At 45.2% G+C, this 15,547-nt stretch overlaps 1 long non-coding RNA gene across 1 annotated transcript; it reads left to right on the top strand.

Moving 5' to 3' along the window:
- The first annotated feature begins 5,676 nt into the window (after positions 1–5,676).
- LOC141577101 (uncharacterized) lies at positions 5,677–14,957 on the top strand. Its single transcript, XR_012505674.1, has 2 exons — positions 5,677–14,097; positions 14,516–14,957. It is a non-coding gene; the product is annotated as an uncharacterized LOC141577101 (long non-coding RNA).
- Positions 14,958–15,547: the final 590 nt, after the last annotated feature.

Here is a 15,547-nt window from a genome sequence, read left to right as displayed (position 1 = left end):
GGGCTGTAACTACACGATGTAATGCATGAACTTATTCCTGCCTCTCTGCTCTGCTTGGGTATCTGGGAGGAAGTCTGTTGAACGGCTGGGTCGCACACTACGTGGAAACAAGGGTAAGATAACACCAGCTTCCGCCTCCCCAGAACTGGTCCAGGGATTTGGGTACCCTCGTTGCTGGGTGGACACACGCACTACGGCTTCCTCCCCTGCCTCCCTCTTAGAGCCAGTGCTTCCTGAGAGCAGCACAGGAATTCTGTCCTAAAAGCGGGCGAAGGGAAGGGGAGACAGCGCGCAGTGCCACCCCTAGCCTTGCTTTTTAAATCTCTCCCACGTGTGTATCCCTGGGCCTCTTCCCTCCAACCCCGTCATCTCCCGGATCCAGGCCCCTCTGTCTATTCCCTGCACTGCAGTCTATGAGAGCATTTAAAATGCAAATATTATCCGGTCATTTCCCTGCTTAAAACCCCTCAGGGGGTTCCTATTACTCTAAGGATCAAGTTCAAACTCCTGTAAGTGACCCCGCAGACCCTTCCTCACCCGAAGCCTTCCCGCTCCAGAGCCTGGTCCCCAAGCCTCCACGTCGCGCAGGCGCACTGCCCAACTTTTCCGCCCTCATGCCGACTCAGGGCACTCAACAGCCTAGTCTCTCTAGTTTTCTGCGCCTCAACTTCTTCCTCACTAGTGCCGCCTACAGGCCTCAATTTGGTCGTTTTTGCTTCCCTTAAATGTTCTCAAGATTCTCCCAGACCAGATTCCGTGTCCCCTTGCCCACCACTTTGCAATCTCTGTTTCTTCTTTGAAGTTCTTATCACAGAAGCAATTACTGAGGCATGTGATTTGCTAAATGTCCATTTCCTGCACCAGAATGTAAGCACCGCGACCATCTCTGGTTTACCCCTTTGTTCTCAGCTCTTAGCACAACTCCTATTTGGTTCAACACCCAGCACGTGCACACAGCTTCTCCCTATGCTCGACGAGAATTTGCTAAGTGGATGTTTGAGTTACTGAAGGCTTGGGAGGATGAACAGTGTGTCCTGAGAGGAGCCTCTGTCTGCTCTCCCTGGTCCAGACTCGGCAGGTAGGACTCTCTTCCATGGACTTTGTTACTGGACCAAGTTTGCATGATGATGCAGCAGTCCTAGGTGGAGCCTGGCAGCGGGCAATTTCATGTTCAGACCACTCTCTGAGATCTTTTCACGGAGCCCACCCACACCCTCAGCTGTGGTCTGATGGTGAGCACCCTTCTGGAAATCCTCATCTCCCCGACACCGCAGACTATGCAAGATTCTGATTTTTTTCCTCCACTGCACTTAGCTCAGAGATTTGCACACAGCAGATGCATAAAAATGTTCAGTGAATATGTAATAAAATACACAAGCGGTTCTTTTTCTGTACCGTGTGAGGACTCTGAAGAGCAATTCATCCTCTTGGCCCTGCACTACTCACATTTTCGGGTCTCCGTTACTAACCTGTTAACCTTCTCCCTTTCAAGTCAGGCATTAAACAGACCCACTGCCTTCCTCTTACTGATTCAGCTACAATGTTTCTGAAGCACTTTTACAGCTTGGGCAGAAAGGGACAATATTTAAAAGTATGGTTATTATGAATATTTTTATTTTTCTTTCAACTCTCCTTGAATATAAGTTCTTAGAGCAAACACTGTAAGTACATTGAATATAAATTTCAAAAATTATTACAATTTCAAGACAATTTCTTACTGATTTCTAATCATTCCATCTTGTATTCATGTTTATTTTTTGATTCAGTTAGTGGCATTCCATTCTCAACTAAGCCACCTAATGATGTGAAAGAATAAAAAACCTGTAGAAGCTCAAATATTAAGAAACTCAGGTTAAAACATATTTATGTCCCACGTATTTAAATACATAATAACTGTGATGATAGACAGCATTTACATGGGATTGTATAAATCAAAAGAAATACGGGCTGTCTTAAATGGTTGTGAAAAGTCATGGCTTAAAAAGTGCGTTTTAGACTCCATCAACCAACTTGTATTTGACATTAAAAAAAAAAGTTTTTGACTGGGCATAACTCCTATACAGTCATTTTCCAAAGTGAAGAGTAAAAAATGAACTAAAGTTGGAGAGGGGAAAATGCAAAAATAAAATGAAAGTGTAGAAGTGATTCAGTGTGAGTTCACACACACACACACACCCTCCTCTCACCATGGATAAGATCTGGTCCCAAACCTCAACACATCACATTCACCAGGAGCTGTGCTAAGTTCTGTCTGCTTTCGGCTGGAATCCGGGAGAAACTCTGCTCTTTTTCTGTTTTATTCACATAAGCCATGGCAGACCTCAAAAGGAACCCAGGAAACTCCAAACCTGAACTTGCACTGAAAGAGGCAGAATGAAAAAACTTTTTTTTTTTTCCACAAAGATTCAGGAAACCAAAAGAACCATTTATATAACGGGGTTCAAATTCTGCTTTCTTCTCGCATTCATCCCTGCTGCCGGGGCTTGCTTTCAGCATGCAAGCTTTCATCACGGCCACGTCCTCATTACCCTGAGAGCTGAGTGTGGACCTTTGACATAAAGGAGACCGCTGCTCAAGGTGCCTCCTCGATGGCAGTTCATGGCATAGAACTTGACACTGGTTCGCGGTCTGACAAGATGTGTGCGGCAGCGTGCAAGTTGCAGTAATGTATGCAGGGACCACAGCACTTTAATTGGGAAAAGCAAGGTTGTCCTTATTAGAGAAGCTCTGTCACTGGCCCTTTAAAACGAAGAATAACCTCTCTGTCAAATGGAGCCCACGAGCAGTAAATAATTATCCTCCGAGTGTCTCTGCTGTCTACGCACCAGAAAATGTTTCCTGGAGAACGCAAAAAAGGCAACGGTTATAGAGAGTGCTTACTACACAAGAGCCGAGTGCTTTAGGAGCCTTTTCTCATTCAGTTCCACCACTGCTAGTAGATTTCCAGTGTCCCTGTTTCACAAATGAGTAAACTGAGGCTCAGTTCAATAACTTGCCTAAATTGACCCCTAGAACAGTGCTTGGTATACAATGAGCGCTCCAATATTTACAGAAGGGGAAAAAAAAAAAAGAAAAGGGAGGGAGGGAGGGAAAAATCAGGCAAGACCTTTATTGTCATCAAAATCACAAGAGAGGAAAGGCTAGCCCAGAGCAACTGTGGTGGGATCGAAGAGGAGCAGAGAGATTCTTTTGACATCTGAAGAAGTAATATTATAACATTAATGAGAACAAATACTTCTTTAATACCCGCTGTGTGCCAGGCACTGTTCAGTTTCACTTATGTTAACATACATTCAGTTTTACTTAATGATACCAACTGACTTTTACTTATTTGTTACTTACATTCACACTTAAGCCTTACAATGACTCCATCTTATAAATTAGGTCAAATGTCTTAGGTCACAGAGCCTGAGACATGTCTTCTTGTGCAAGTGATTTCCTGAGGGAGGGAGAGAAACGAGGAATCTTGTGAGAATCTTGGTGCACGAGTAAGACCACAGGTGGAACAGATGGGAGGCCTGGGGGCTGGGTGTTTATACCCTCCATCGTCAGTCATTGGCTGCAGGCATTCACGGGGTCCACGACATCAAGGGATGCGCCTAAGTCGCCTGGCTGGGGCCAGTGCCCTTAAACTTGCTGGCCACGATGTGTCACCTTCTCTAAACTTATCCTCTGATTACGTCTCGTCTCAGGATTGTTTCAGAAATCCATTGCTCAGGTTTTGCGCCTTCTGCATGAGTGGGATGAGATGCCCGGAGCAGATAAGAGAGGCAGTGCATTGAATCAGGGAGGCCAGGGTGGGAGGCAGGGTTTTCTTCTTGAAACATAGATCCTAGTCGTGTTAATCCATTTTGTGAAAAACAGTAGCAGTTCCCCCCTCCCTACAGAATAATAGCTTTACTCCTTAGAATGGTTTCCAAATGTCACCAAAATCTGACTCCAGCCCACTGACTACCTGCTCCAGATACAGCCGCATCCTTTAGGTCCTGCCGCATTGACCCAATCACCAGTCCTTGAACGTGCCCTGTCTTCCCTCACACTGTCCCTTCTGAGGGTGATGCCCTTTCTTGTACCACGTCCTCCCATGCTCACCTCCTTGTCACTGTTGGAAATTCTACTTCCTCTGCAAAGCCCAGATCCAATGCCACCTCTTCCTTCGTTGCAGCTTTCCTCCGTGTCCTCAATCGGAATGAATCCTCTTTGTTTTCTGCCCCCTGAGTGGTTTCTGCAGGTACTTCTCATGCAGGTACCACAGTCTGCGTTCCTCAATAAAGATGCATTTCCTCACTGGATGGAAAAATTCTTAAAGCAGTAAAAGAATTTGGGCTCTTCTAGTTGTAAATAATAGAAACTCAACACAAACTAGCTTATGCTCGGATATTTTGTTGGTTCTCAGAACACGGAAGTTGAGATGAGCGGTGGGCCCCAGACGTGGCTGAATCCAAGAACTGAAATCATGTGAGGCTTCCCTCTCTCGGCTTTGGCTCTGACGATACGTATGGTCACAGCAGTGTTGGTATTACCATCATCACAGCGAGTTCCCAGTGAAAGAGGTGAGCTGTTTCCCCAGCAACCACAGGAATCTTCATAGCAAGTGATTCTAAATCAAGAGAATGAAACTCTCTCCCCAGGGCCCTGTTGGTGCTGCATCCATCAGTGCCCACTTTTCGAACAGCTGGGTTGGGTCTGAGTCATAGGTATCCTGATTGGGTCGTGTCTCCACTTCCATTTATATTAATGACTTTACCAAAATCGCTTGGATGGATTACCTAGTGGAAAAGAGAGGTTCTGCTACTAGAACACAGAGATGATTGACAAGCGAAATCAGCAGATGCCCACTCCAGCTATGAATATCATTACCCCTGAAGAAGAAGAGGTCGGGGACATCGCCAAGAGCAAGGAAAAAGGGGAGAATGAATAAATGAAGGATATTGAGAGAAGGCAGTGGAAAGGGACCCAGGGCTGTTTGACCAATCAGCAGCTTTGGTCTGGAGGAAACTGGAGGATTAAGCCTGAGGTCTGTAGAGCAGTGTCCTTGGGGAGTCCTTGCTCTGCAGAGGAGCAATAAAAAGCTACGCCTTGTTTGGAGACAAGTTTTCTTACTTTGCAGGGCTTCACAATGAGGAATCTCATAAAACTTTATGGATATAGGAAGAAAAGTCAGAGAGACTTCAGCTTTAACAAGCAGTTAAAATATATTCTCTTCAATCCTTTAGGAAACTAATAAAAATTACAAGTGCTCAGAAAGGCAGGAGAGGAGTACGTTAATATTTTTCCCTTATTATTAAGCTTTGACTAAACTTTAAAAAAGAAAAAAACAAAACAAAGCAAGCAGTTCATGAAATCATGATTAATAATAATTATCATCATGATTATTTTGTGTCTAAGGTTTACTTTTGCCATCTTGAGTTTTGCTTTTCTCTTTAAAGACTTCCAATTTTTTCCCCCAATGTCAAGGCAGTTTTGTCTTTGTCTTAATATATCATCGGCATTGAGACAATGTTCTTAGTCACACTGGGACACGGACACAGGAAAGGAAAAGCTGAGCATTTGTACGCAAAGCTGACACTGGTCTTCAGCCTCACAAACAAGATGCTCAGAGCTGTTTTCTGAGGAGAAGAGACATAGTCAACCCAGCCTCCCAGGATGAAGCAAACTCGTTCAGGACACAGAGCACTAAAGGAAGATGTTTTCATCACGGGTTAATTGGTTGTATGGGGAATCACACTTGCAGTTTGGACTCATCACCTTCATGATACAAATTTATAAGTGTCAGCCCTGCATGATTAATTAATTCACCTTCTCCCGGCCGTCATGATGCAGTGGTGCTGGACAGTCTCTCTCTGGTTTTACCACTGCAGGTTGTTTTCTAGGTGGTTAAAATGCTGTCCTCAGCCTCCATTGTAGCAAAAGTGAAAAAGAGAGAAAGGCTTGAGAAGCAAGGCTGCTCAAGAGAAAAGAGACTGGATTGAGCATACACTCTGGCCACTTTGAGAACCAAGACACACTCATACCCAATAATTTTAGAACGTCAGGGTGCCAGAGTGTTTTTAACAGACTGCACACGTGTAATTTGTCACTCTCAGTTCTAATCAGCTAAGGCTAGACTGAAGTAGAAAAGCAGGCGAAAGCAGAATTTTTATAAGCAAATTAAAATGAAAAGGAGGCGTAATACCGCACATATTAGGAGTATAACATGCATCGCCAATTTTAAATACAGATCAAACAAAGAAACCCCCTGAAGCCTTATCAGCAATGCCATTGAGAGTAATGAGGCATTAACGGAAATAGTGATCAGTAAATAATGGTAATTACAGTGAGCTCAGAAAGTGCATGACACCCATTTGGCGTGGTGTGTATTACATTTTGCAATAGCTCAACACTTAATTTTCTCACTCTCCTAGGGACTATTATTTTTTCAGTTAAGATTTTAACCCTTTTCAATAGATGACCTATTATAATTTATTCTGACTCCTATTTGTAATCACTATGTATCGGGCACTTACTGGGGGCTAAGCATTTAAATGCGCATTATTTTAATTAACATTCACAATGACTCTGCACGATAGGCTGGCACCATCTCTATTTTACAAATTATGAAATGGAATTCAAAACTCAGAGGAGTTCTAGGACCAAAGTGGCCTAGTGGTGATGAGGATGGATGGATTTTTGAACCCAGATGTCCCCCAGCGGTGATGTCTTTTCACTGTCCTGCACTCTCAGTAGTGAGTAGTGGGTGTCCTTACCTAACTAACCAGGTGGGGCCGTGGACCTCTGCATCAATTCTGGCCTGCCCCACACCGCGGCATGCCTCCATGGACCCCCAGTTTCAGCTCTGTCCCCTGTGATCGTTAGTTGAAACAGACAGTTGCCCAGTTTATATATGGCTTTAGGCAAATTACATAATCTAATTTTTCCAAGGTACATCGAGTGACCCAGGAGATTTGGGCAACAGGAGGCTTGTATCTGTGGCCATGACTTTCATATCTCCTCATTTTTATTAAAAAGGGAAGTGATAGAAGGATTAGGACAAGCTTGTTCAGTAAGAACGACATTAATGATAACAGTGGTTGATATGTATGGTCAATAAATGTAAGTACCTATTAAGTGCCAGGCCAGGAGCAAAGCCCTTTACATGCAATATCTTATTTAACTCTCCCAACGTGATAGTAAGGTGTTATCTCCGCTATAAAGATAAGTAGATAAAGATTCAGAAGACTTAAGTGATGTGTCCACGGACTCACCACTGTAAGCGGCCAAACCAGGACTGGGCCGGGACGAAGGGGTTCATGGTTTTGTAGGCAAGGACGGTAACACAAATGAGTAAAACAGGCATGAAGGGGCCACGGCAAACGTCAGAGCACATGCAGGGACTCAGTTCTACCATTTTGGGGCCGTGCAGAAGCGTGTGCCCAGGTCTTCTAATTTTTTTTCAAATCAATAATCTGAATATTTCTCATGTGAAATCTCCTAATTGTAAAATATCAGCATCAATTTATTTCAAATGAGTTTCTTTAAACATTTCGCGTACCCAGTAACCTGCAGGCTGAGGGTGGTCCCAGGCTTTCCGGATGCTACCACTGATCTAGATAGCCCTCGTGCCCCCAGCCCTCGGACTGCCGGGGCTCCAGTGTCTCCTTAGGCCATCTCTGCAAACAGTTATTTGCAGGTCTGTCATTTCTGAGATCTACATCTCCTGCTTCCTTCCATAAATGGAGCACCATTCCTAGAACTCTCTCTTCCCAGGGGCAAATTTCCACTCCCCAGCCCCCAAGACTGATAAATGTTTGCATCTGCAAAGGTGCGAGGACCAACTTTATTTTTTTAAAATGGTGCCCTTGAGGGTTCATTGCCTTTTTGCTAGGGAGAGATTAAATAGAAACATTTTCAGGGGCCAAACGCATTCAAAGTTTGGGAACTGGGACCATATGTGTGGTGCCCTCAAAGTTTTCATTTTGCTGAAAGCCATCTGCCTCTTGTTATCCTGGTGCACCCAGGCCTGATGGCGGTGCTGTAGCATGAAAATCGGTTCCAGCTAGGTTTCCAGCTTGGCCTCCAGAAACTCGTTTTAATTGGCATGTCCTCGCTTCAGGGTTTTTCCCTAAGACAGCTGGGCTCCCGGCATGCCTAATCTTCACCCCATCTTCAGCCAAAGCACAAGGGGAAGCTCCACAGGCTTAGAAAGGCTGAGCAGACTTCATGCATTTTGTCTCCTTCCCACTCGTGTTTATTAATATCTGGGCAGAAATGTGACAATGAGAAGTTTTGACGTGCACAAGGAGGGTGGCGACAGCAAGCGAGCTCCGTGCCCACCAAGTAGGCTGTGCTGGAAAAGGAGAAGGTTTGCAGATCCTAAACCTACTTGTGGGCAGGGATTTAGATCCTCAGTCTATTTTGCACAAAATGACTGAAGGCAGGTTTGAAGTAGCAAATAAGCTGCAAAATAATGTAGAAAGCTAAGAGCTGTGACGAAACATTGTTCTGCGCTTGGCCTAGGGATTTATAAATATCATTTCTCTCTGGAGAGTATGAGTTCTTTGGTAGATAGATATACGCTATTTGAGAAACAGGATTTTAATGGATTCTTAACACTGCTGTAGAGTTGGGAGAAATACTCTAGCTAGGCACAACAGTTATTTTATGAGTGAAAAGATGAAAGTTTCATTCTGTGTGTTTGCACAGCCTTTCCCCTCCTCTCTGTGCAAAGAGAGTTCAGAAGTTGCCTGCTCTGTCCCTTCCTCATCCTCCACAGAGAGCTCTTCCGTTGGCGATGCTGAATTAGGAGACCAGATGAAGGGAAAAGACAGAAAGCACAGAGGAAACCTCGCTCTCTAGAGAACCCTAAGCAGTAAGGAAATAACCTCCTGAGAGTCCTTTGTGTGGGAAGGCAGTGCGTGGAGATGAGGAGGAGTTAATTAAGAGGGATTACGGGGGCTGAACAGAGCAGGTGATGAGGGAGATGGTTCTGGAGAGGACGAAGAGCTGCTCTGGAGACTTCTCAGTCCGTAGGAGAGAACTGAGGGTTACTGATGATTTTATTAATATAAATAACATATAAAAATATAAAAATCAGTGGTTTCTATAATACTAATAATGGTCCCACTTATGTTGCCTGAAAGATGCTACAACTTGTTAGAACTCCTATTTGAGTGATATCACTTTGAATTTCCAGTTTCTCATGGACTGAACCACGTAGCCCATGGCTTTAATAGGGTGACAACTATAAGTGACAATGACTGTCCAGCCCTCCTTTCCTCTCTGTCAGACCCTGTAATTATTTCCAAAGAGACATAGATACTTAGCACAGAAACACAAACACATGTGACTTTGTTTTCTCAGCCAGGAGTAAGGGGACCTTTCAATAAATGTAACACTAGCCCCAGATTTCAGAATGATCGGCCTCTGGGCGATTAGGGGTCAGCATTTGGTGGGGACCTCCAGGAGTTTATTGTGATCTTTTCAGGGAGACAGCCATCTTTGTGACTCCTTAAACCTCTTATTCATCCATTTAATCAATAAATACTTACGGCTCACTTACCACGGAGCAGACACATGTTCTTGGTTCTGAGGCTACCTTAGTTAATACTCCTCTCTCACAGAACCTACATTTCTTTTGACACATACATTTTTTTTTCTAAAGAAAATATTCCGATTAAGCACACAAAGCAATGGAAGTGGCAGGTTATAAACTTGGTATTTAAGTAACTGGGAAAATGAAATCGTATCTCAGAATCCTCATGCTAGAATTACAGGGAAATAAGGGTTGTACCAAAAATTCCCTCCTTTATCCGTTCCAACATAACTCGGAATTACAAACGGGTACCCTCCGCTAAACAGAGCCTGGCATCCTTTGAAGAAGCAGAGGGAGGTAGGGAGCTGCAGGGTCAGTGAGGTGAGCTGAGGTCCATCAGACCAGAGTTGGGTTGCAGCTGGGTCCCTGCGCTTCGGGCAAGTTGCGTCACTTAGGTCTTTTATCACCTTTAATAAGGGGTTAATAATAGTACCTATCTCATTAGGGGTTTTGTGTGGATTAAATGAGCTAATACATGCAAAGCATTTAGCTCAGCGTACGCCAGGGAGTGTGATTATTATGATCTATTTTTATTCTTTTGTTTCCTTGTCTTTAAAGAATGGGCAGGGGAAATTCAGCTCCTCTTAAAGCAAGAATCTTTTCAAAAAAAGAAATGGAAAAAAATCATGGATGAAAAAGACTCACTGACAAGTGAAAGGCTACACTGAGCAACTCAAAGAATGATATGTAAGGGTGGTGGCAGGTTCGTGCAGGATTTAGAACAGACGGAACATTCTCACAACAAGAGCAGAGGCTGTGGTTTCCCACACAGCATGCGCGTTTGTGTCTCTGTGTGTGTCTGCGTTACCAGCGAAGTTATTTTCTATTAACCACAGCTAGCTCTCTGAGTGCAAATGACAACTTCGACAGGCTTGCATCACCAAGGAGGCAGCAAGACTCCAGCTATACTAGTTCTGTGGTCCCAGAGCCGTTTCCAACTCTTTAGCGCTGAGAAGGTCCCCCTGATGAAGCAAATTATGATCTGATTGACATGGGTAAACAATGCAAAATGCCAGTGTCGAGCCAGCAAAGTGATTTCCTAGACAATGACTTCACTGAAGGAAGAAGCATATGACATCTCTATTCTCCAGATTCTTTCCAGTGCTTGGCTCAACATCTAGGCGTTCAGGCAAATTCTCCTCTAGTTGTGTTTTCTCGGGAGGGCCCAGAGGGCATCAGTCATTTGAATTCCCAAATCTGCTTCCACCTTTTTCCTGGGAACGTTGCTGGAGGTTAAATCATGAGGCTAATGGTTATACTGAGAGAGCTCTCAGATGATCTAATTCTGATATTCTTCATTCCATTGTAGTTTCTTCCGATCCATCTCAATGATGGGCTCTTTCATTTTGAGGCAGAGTTTGTCTTCGTGCCCGTGCGATCCTGCTTGTCACCAGGAAGCAGGATGATGCAGTAACAGGGGCACAAGATGGGCAAGAGGACCTGGATGCAGACCCTGATTCTGTCCTATCCGTCTCCTGCTGTGTAAATAATACCCACCCAGTGGCGAGGCTCTGAGGATCTGAGATCACTTCTAATTCCCCCACCGAATGCTGACTCTTGCTATGATTTATCGCTTGGCGTCTTTCCCCATCTCTGCGTCCGTGTCTTTCTTACCTCTTCTTGAAAGATGCTTTTGAATGGCAGCATTGTCCAGCAGGCAACGTACAACAGCGGTTGTTCCAATGTGCCTTGAAGCCAAACGCCTGGTTCTACTGCTGATGAAAATTTTAACTTCGGGCTCATTTTTCCCCTTTTTGTGCCTCAGTTCCCTTCTGTAGGAAATAAGGCCGATAACAAAAGCACCTCGAAGGGTTGCTTCAGGGTGGAACGGCCGCCCTATGCAGAGCTTCTGTAGTTGGGCTGTTATTAGTTTTCATTAGTATTTGGAAGTTGTCTAACACTGGATCAGCATAAAGTCATCAACCAGTCAAGTAGGAGACAGAGATGGGGCCTGGAGGACAAAGCATAAGAGAAGAGAGAAAAATGGAAAACTGTTCGCCTCACATCCTGCACAGCCTGATTGGCGAGAAGCTCTCCCAAAGTTCACAAGGCTTCGGCTCCCTGAGCGTGGGGGCTGGCGATCAAGCCTTGTGTGTCTGTGTATCCTTGGTGACTGGCTCAAAGGAACACTCAGGAAAACTTGTTGGAGTAAATAAATACACAACAGAAGAGGAATACGGAGCTTTGCGTCGCTGCCAGGCTGCCCAGCCCTCTGACCTTTTTGGCGTCCCGAACAGTCACAGACTGGCGCCACACAAAGTCACCTGAAGCCCCTTACAGCTTGTCAACAGGGGACCTAGGACCACATCTGCCTGCTCCAGGTGACTTTTCGGATACTCTTCAAGGCCGTTAAAGTACCTGGAAAGGCCAGACCCAACAGGACATCCAGGAACCTTAATCAAGCATACGCTCTTGGGCACAGGTCAGCATAAGTAGCCCAATCCCCCGGCGGCAGCAAGAATTCTTTTAGATCATTTTTTCAGGCAGTGGGTGTCCTCCTCAAAGGTGGGACTATTATCCATGTGACCTCTCAAAATCCCTTTCTCTCCTGTGATGCATTCGGTGACCTCCTCCCGGTGAGGAAAATGGTATCTTTGTGGCTCGAAAGGGTTTTCTCCCCTCCTCCCTGTTCAACGTGAGTCATCGGTTTCTTCTCGCCAGCAGGACACTTCCCGTGTTCGTTCCCCAAACTCTCCTGTGAAGAAGGCAGCAGGGGATGAAAATAAACCCGCCAGAAGCAGAAATGGCTCACTGGGCAGCTGCCTGGCTGCCCTCAGGCCCTGTTCTAACACTACCCCGCCAGCAAGCCACTGAGTAGAGAGTCAGACTGCCTCAGTTTACACCCTTGCTCTGCACACGCCAACTGTGTTGCCTTGGGCAAATTTCTTGACCTCTCAGTGTTTCCCTTTTCTCTCTGTAAAATGGGGATAAGAATAGGATCTGCATCGTAACATTTAGTGAGGATTTAATGCGTTAATATAAGTAAAGCATTTCGACCAGCGTCTGGTTCTTGATAAGAGCGCAATAAAAATTACCTAGAATTTTAATTCCTGAAGCCATTGTAAATTCTCTGCATTGAAGGAATGCACAGGCAAATAAGTGAAAAGTGGAGACAAATCACTTGGAGAACTGAGTGAAAACGTGTGATGGCCGCAGCGCTCATCTCATTCCTAGTTCCTCCCTTCTGGTCTGGTTATTCACTGATGTCAGTAGCCAAGGTTGAGAAGGAAATTCTCCTTTGTTTACACTCGACAAACTATCACTCCCCACAAACAACTCTGAAGCGAATTAAAATATCTCATTTTCATTCACCTTTACCTCTGAATCACTGTCTGTTTCCCCTGATGGGAGACGTTGGTTCTCTGAAGTGGGATTTAGAAGGAGAGAGGAGGAGGTAGGCACTATGACAGTTGAATTCTTGTTTTAAAACGTGTCCTTAAATAATGGGCCCTTGCTCTCTTGCCTTGGCATCAGGAGTCGACCAGCATGCGGCTGTGCTCTGAGTGGAGAACGCCGCGCTGTCAGCATGCCCGTGTGGCTTGGGCTCCCTTCCCCTTCTGCTCTCAGTTGCAAATGAAGTCAGTTTCTGGAAACCGTTCACCATGTATTGACATCTGTGAATGGAGACAAGAAAAAACAAAAAAAAGACAGTAATAATCATCACCCGTGGAATACAGCACACGGATCTGAGATTTTTCAGGAGAGAGAGAGAATTACATTTTATAACTTTGTCTGTGTCTTTCTGATTTTACAGTTTTCCTTCTTAGAAGAATACTGGCAGGAGTGTTTGACAGGTAATGATGGATTCAAAAGCTTTTGGCAGCCGCGGTCGTTTGTGTCTCTCAAACAAGTAGGTGGCAGGGGTGAGCCATCTGCATTTTCCTGGGGTTCTATTGCCATGTGCACCAAGGGACGAGGATGGGAGGAGGTCGACGGCCAAAACGTCCGCTGAAAGTCTCCAACAGCAGGATTGGATGGAGAGGAGCGCAGGAATTTGTGCCACTGTTTTCCACAAGGACAACTGGTACATTCACTTCTTTCAGGTCACAAGGAGGTGTAGGGGAGAAGATAAATGGGCCTCTTTCTATGCAGGTCTTTTCCCTGGCAACGAAGCCCACCATCAAAGAATACAGTATGGCTCCCTCGACCCTAAGCGGTTTGGCAGACACATTTTGTAACCAGTGATGGTGCCAGCAGCTTGTAGCAGCCTCCACCACAGCAAATCAGCTGTGATATTAAAAACAAAAACAGCCTGGCAATGTGGAAATTGTCCCATCCAGCAGGATTTCCCCAAACAAGAGGCTTGATTTTTGCTGCCTAAGGGAGAGTGACAGAACTGATTAATCCTTTATTCCAAAGTTTGTTTGTTCTCCGCCGACAAATTTTGGTTGTTCATTTCTTTTCATCTTTTATATAATAAGGCAACATTGTGACTATTTAAACGGCCCAAGTGAAGTAAGATTTGGCGATAGTACAGTGAAATTAAGCCAGCCAGACCAAGAAGAGAAGAGATCGGGTCATTCGAGGTAAAGAAATCTGTTATCCCCGAACTTTCTGGATTGGCTCAATTGGTGGTGAAACCACTTTATTTTCTGCTGTAGTAACTCACTCAGCCATCTGGATTATTTAATCTATCCAGACACTGGTCCATATTTTTTCAGACCCAATGATGGATTTTTTTTTTTTTTTTGGCAACCTGAATAATATACAAGGCTGAAATTAACTAGAGAATTTCCAGCTCTTTTCCTCATGTTGTGCCAGTTCACCCTGGTGAGCAGCCTCAGGCTGCACAGGCACAGGGAAAGGGTTTGCATCTTTAGCTGGTGAGCGCTCCAGCTGACCAGGTGCAGAGTGATTTCCAGTGGGATTAACTTCATGTGTCCAGCGCTTGGTGCTCACACACCGTGGGAGCTCAGTAAGCATGTGATTTCTTCCTTCTCTCAGCAGCTTCTGCTTCCCCAGTTTGAGCCCACAGAGTTGTGGAGGTGCAAGTCCTTCCTCTACAGAGCTGAGGCCCATGGTCCAGGAACCGCCGAAAGACGGGGAGTCAACAGAACCCAAGAAGAGGACAGTTCATCCAAGGATCAGTGGGCTCTTCCCTCTCCACCATCGCAAGTTTCTAAGTGAAAGTGTCACAGCTGGTGCCGCGCTGCTGTCAAACAGCTAACTAACTGGACAGCCGTGGGCACCAGGCAGCCGAGAGCTTCCGTGCTGGGGAGCACAGCCACGTGCTGCCCTGGGAAGGCGTCGGGGCTCTGCCCCCTGCCCCCGGCTCTTCCATTTGGCTAATCCTGAGCTATGTCCTCCCACCCCGTCCTCGCCTTGTGCATCTCTTCCATTTGGCTGTTTCTGAGCTGTATCCTTTATAATAAAATGGTAAGTGTGAGTCCAGTGTTTTTCTGAGTTCTATGAGTCATTCTAGTGAATTATCAAACCTGAGGGGGTGGCCATGGGAACCTTCAAAACTGTCGTCAGCCAAGCAGAGTGCAAAAAGCCTGGCCACCCTATTTGTGGCCGGAGTCTAGAGCAGTCTTGTGGACTGAGCCCTCCACCTGTGGGGTCTGTGGTAATTCTGAGTGGTTAGTACCGGAATTAAGTTTAATGGCAGGGCTACCACATATCTAGGTAGTTACCCATGAATGGATGAACACATCCCGCAGTATCATTGTCAGCCAATACTGAGGGAGGTCATTTGGCAAATCGACATTTTTCTAAAGTAAAGGTTAGAGCAATAGGCCTACTTATCTAGGGATCCCTGTGCTGAGTGTGAAGCAAACACACGAAGTTTCCACTTGGGTTTCCATATGTACAAAATGAGCATCCTATTGGTACCTCCCTCAGGAGGTTGATGTGAGAAGTAAATGCAGAAATGCAAGTAAAGTGCTCAGTGCAGCGTCTGGCCCAGGAAGCACTCAGCAAACAATAATGATAACTGACGTTTGTTGAGTGCTTTCTATATGCCAAACAGTCTCAGAA

The sequence above is a fragment of the Camelus bactrianus genome, chromosome 3 (genome assembly GCF_048773025.1).
Source record: "Camelus bactrianus isolate YW-2024 breed Bactrian camel chromosome 3, ASM4877302v1, whole genome shotgun sequence".
Taxonomy (NCBI): domain Eukaryota; kingdom Metazoa; phylum Chordata; class Mammalia; order Artiodactyla; family Camelidae; genus Camelus; species Camelus bactrianus.
The sequence above is the reverse complement of the archived record's forward strand: the minus strand, read 5'-3'. Positions and strand labels throughout refer to the sequence as shown.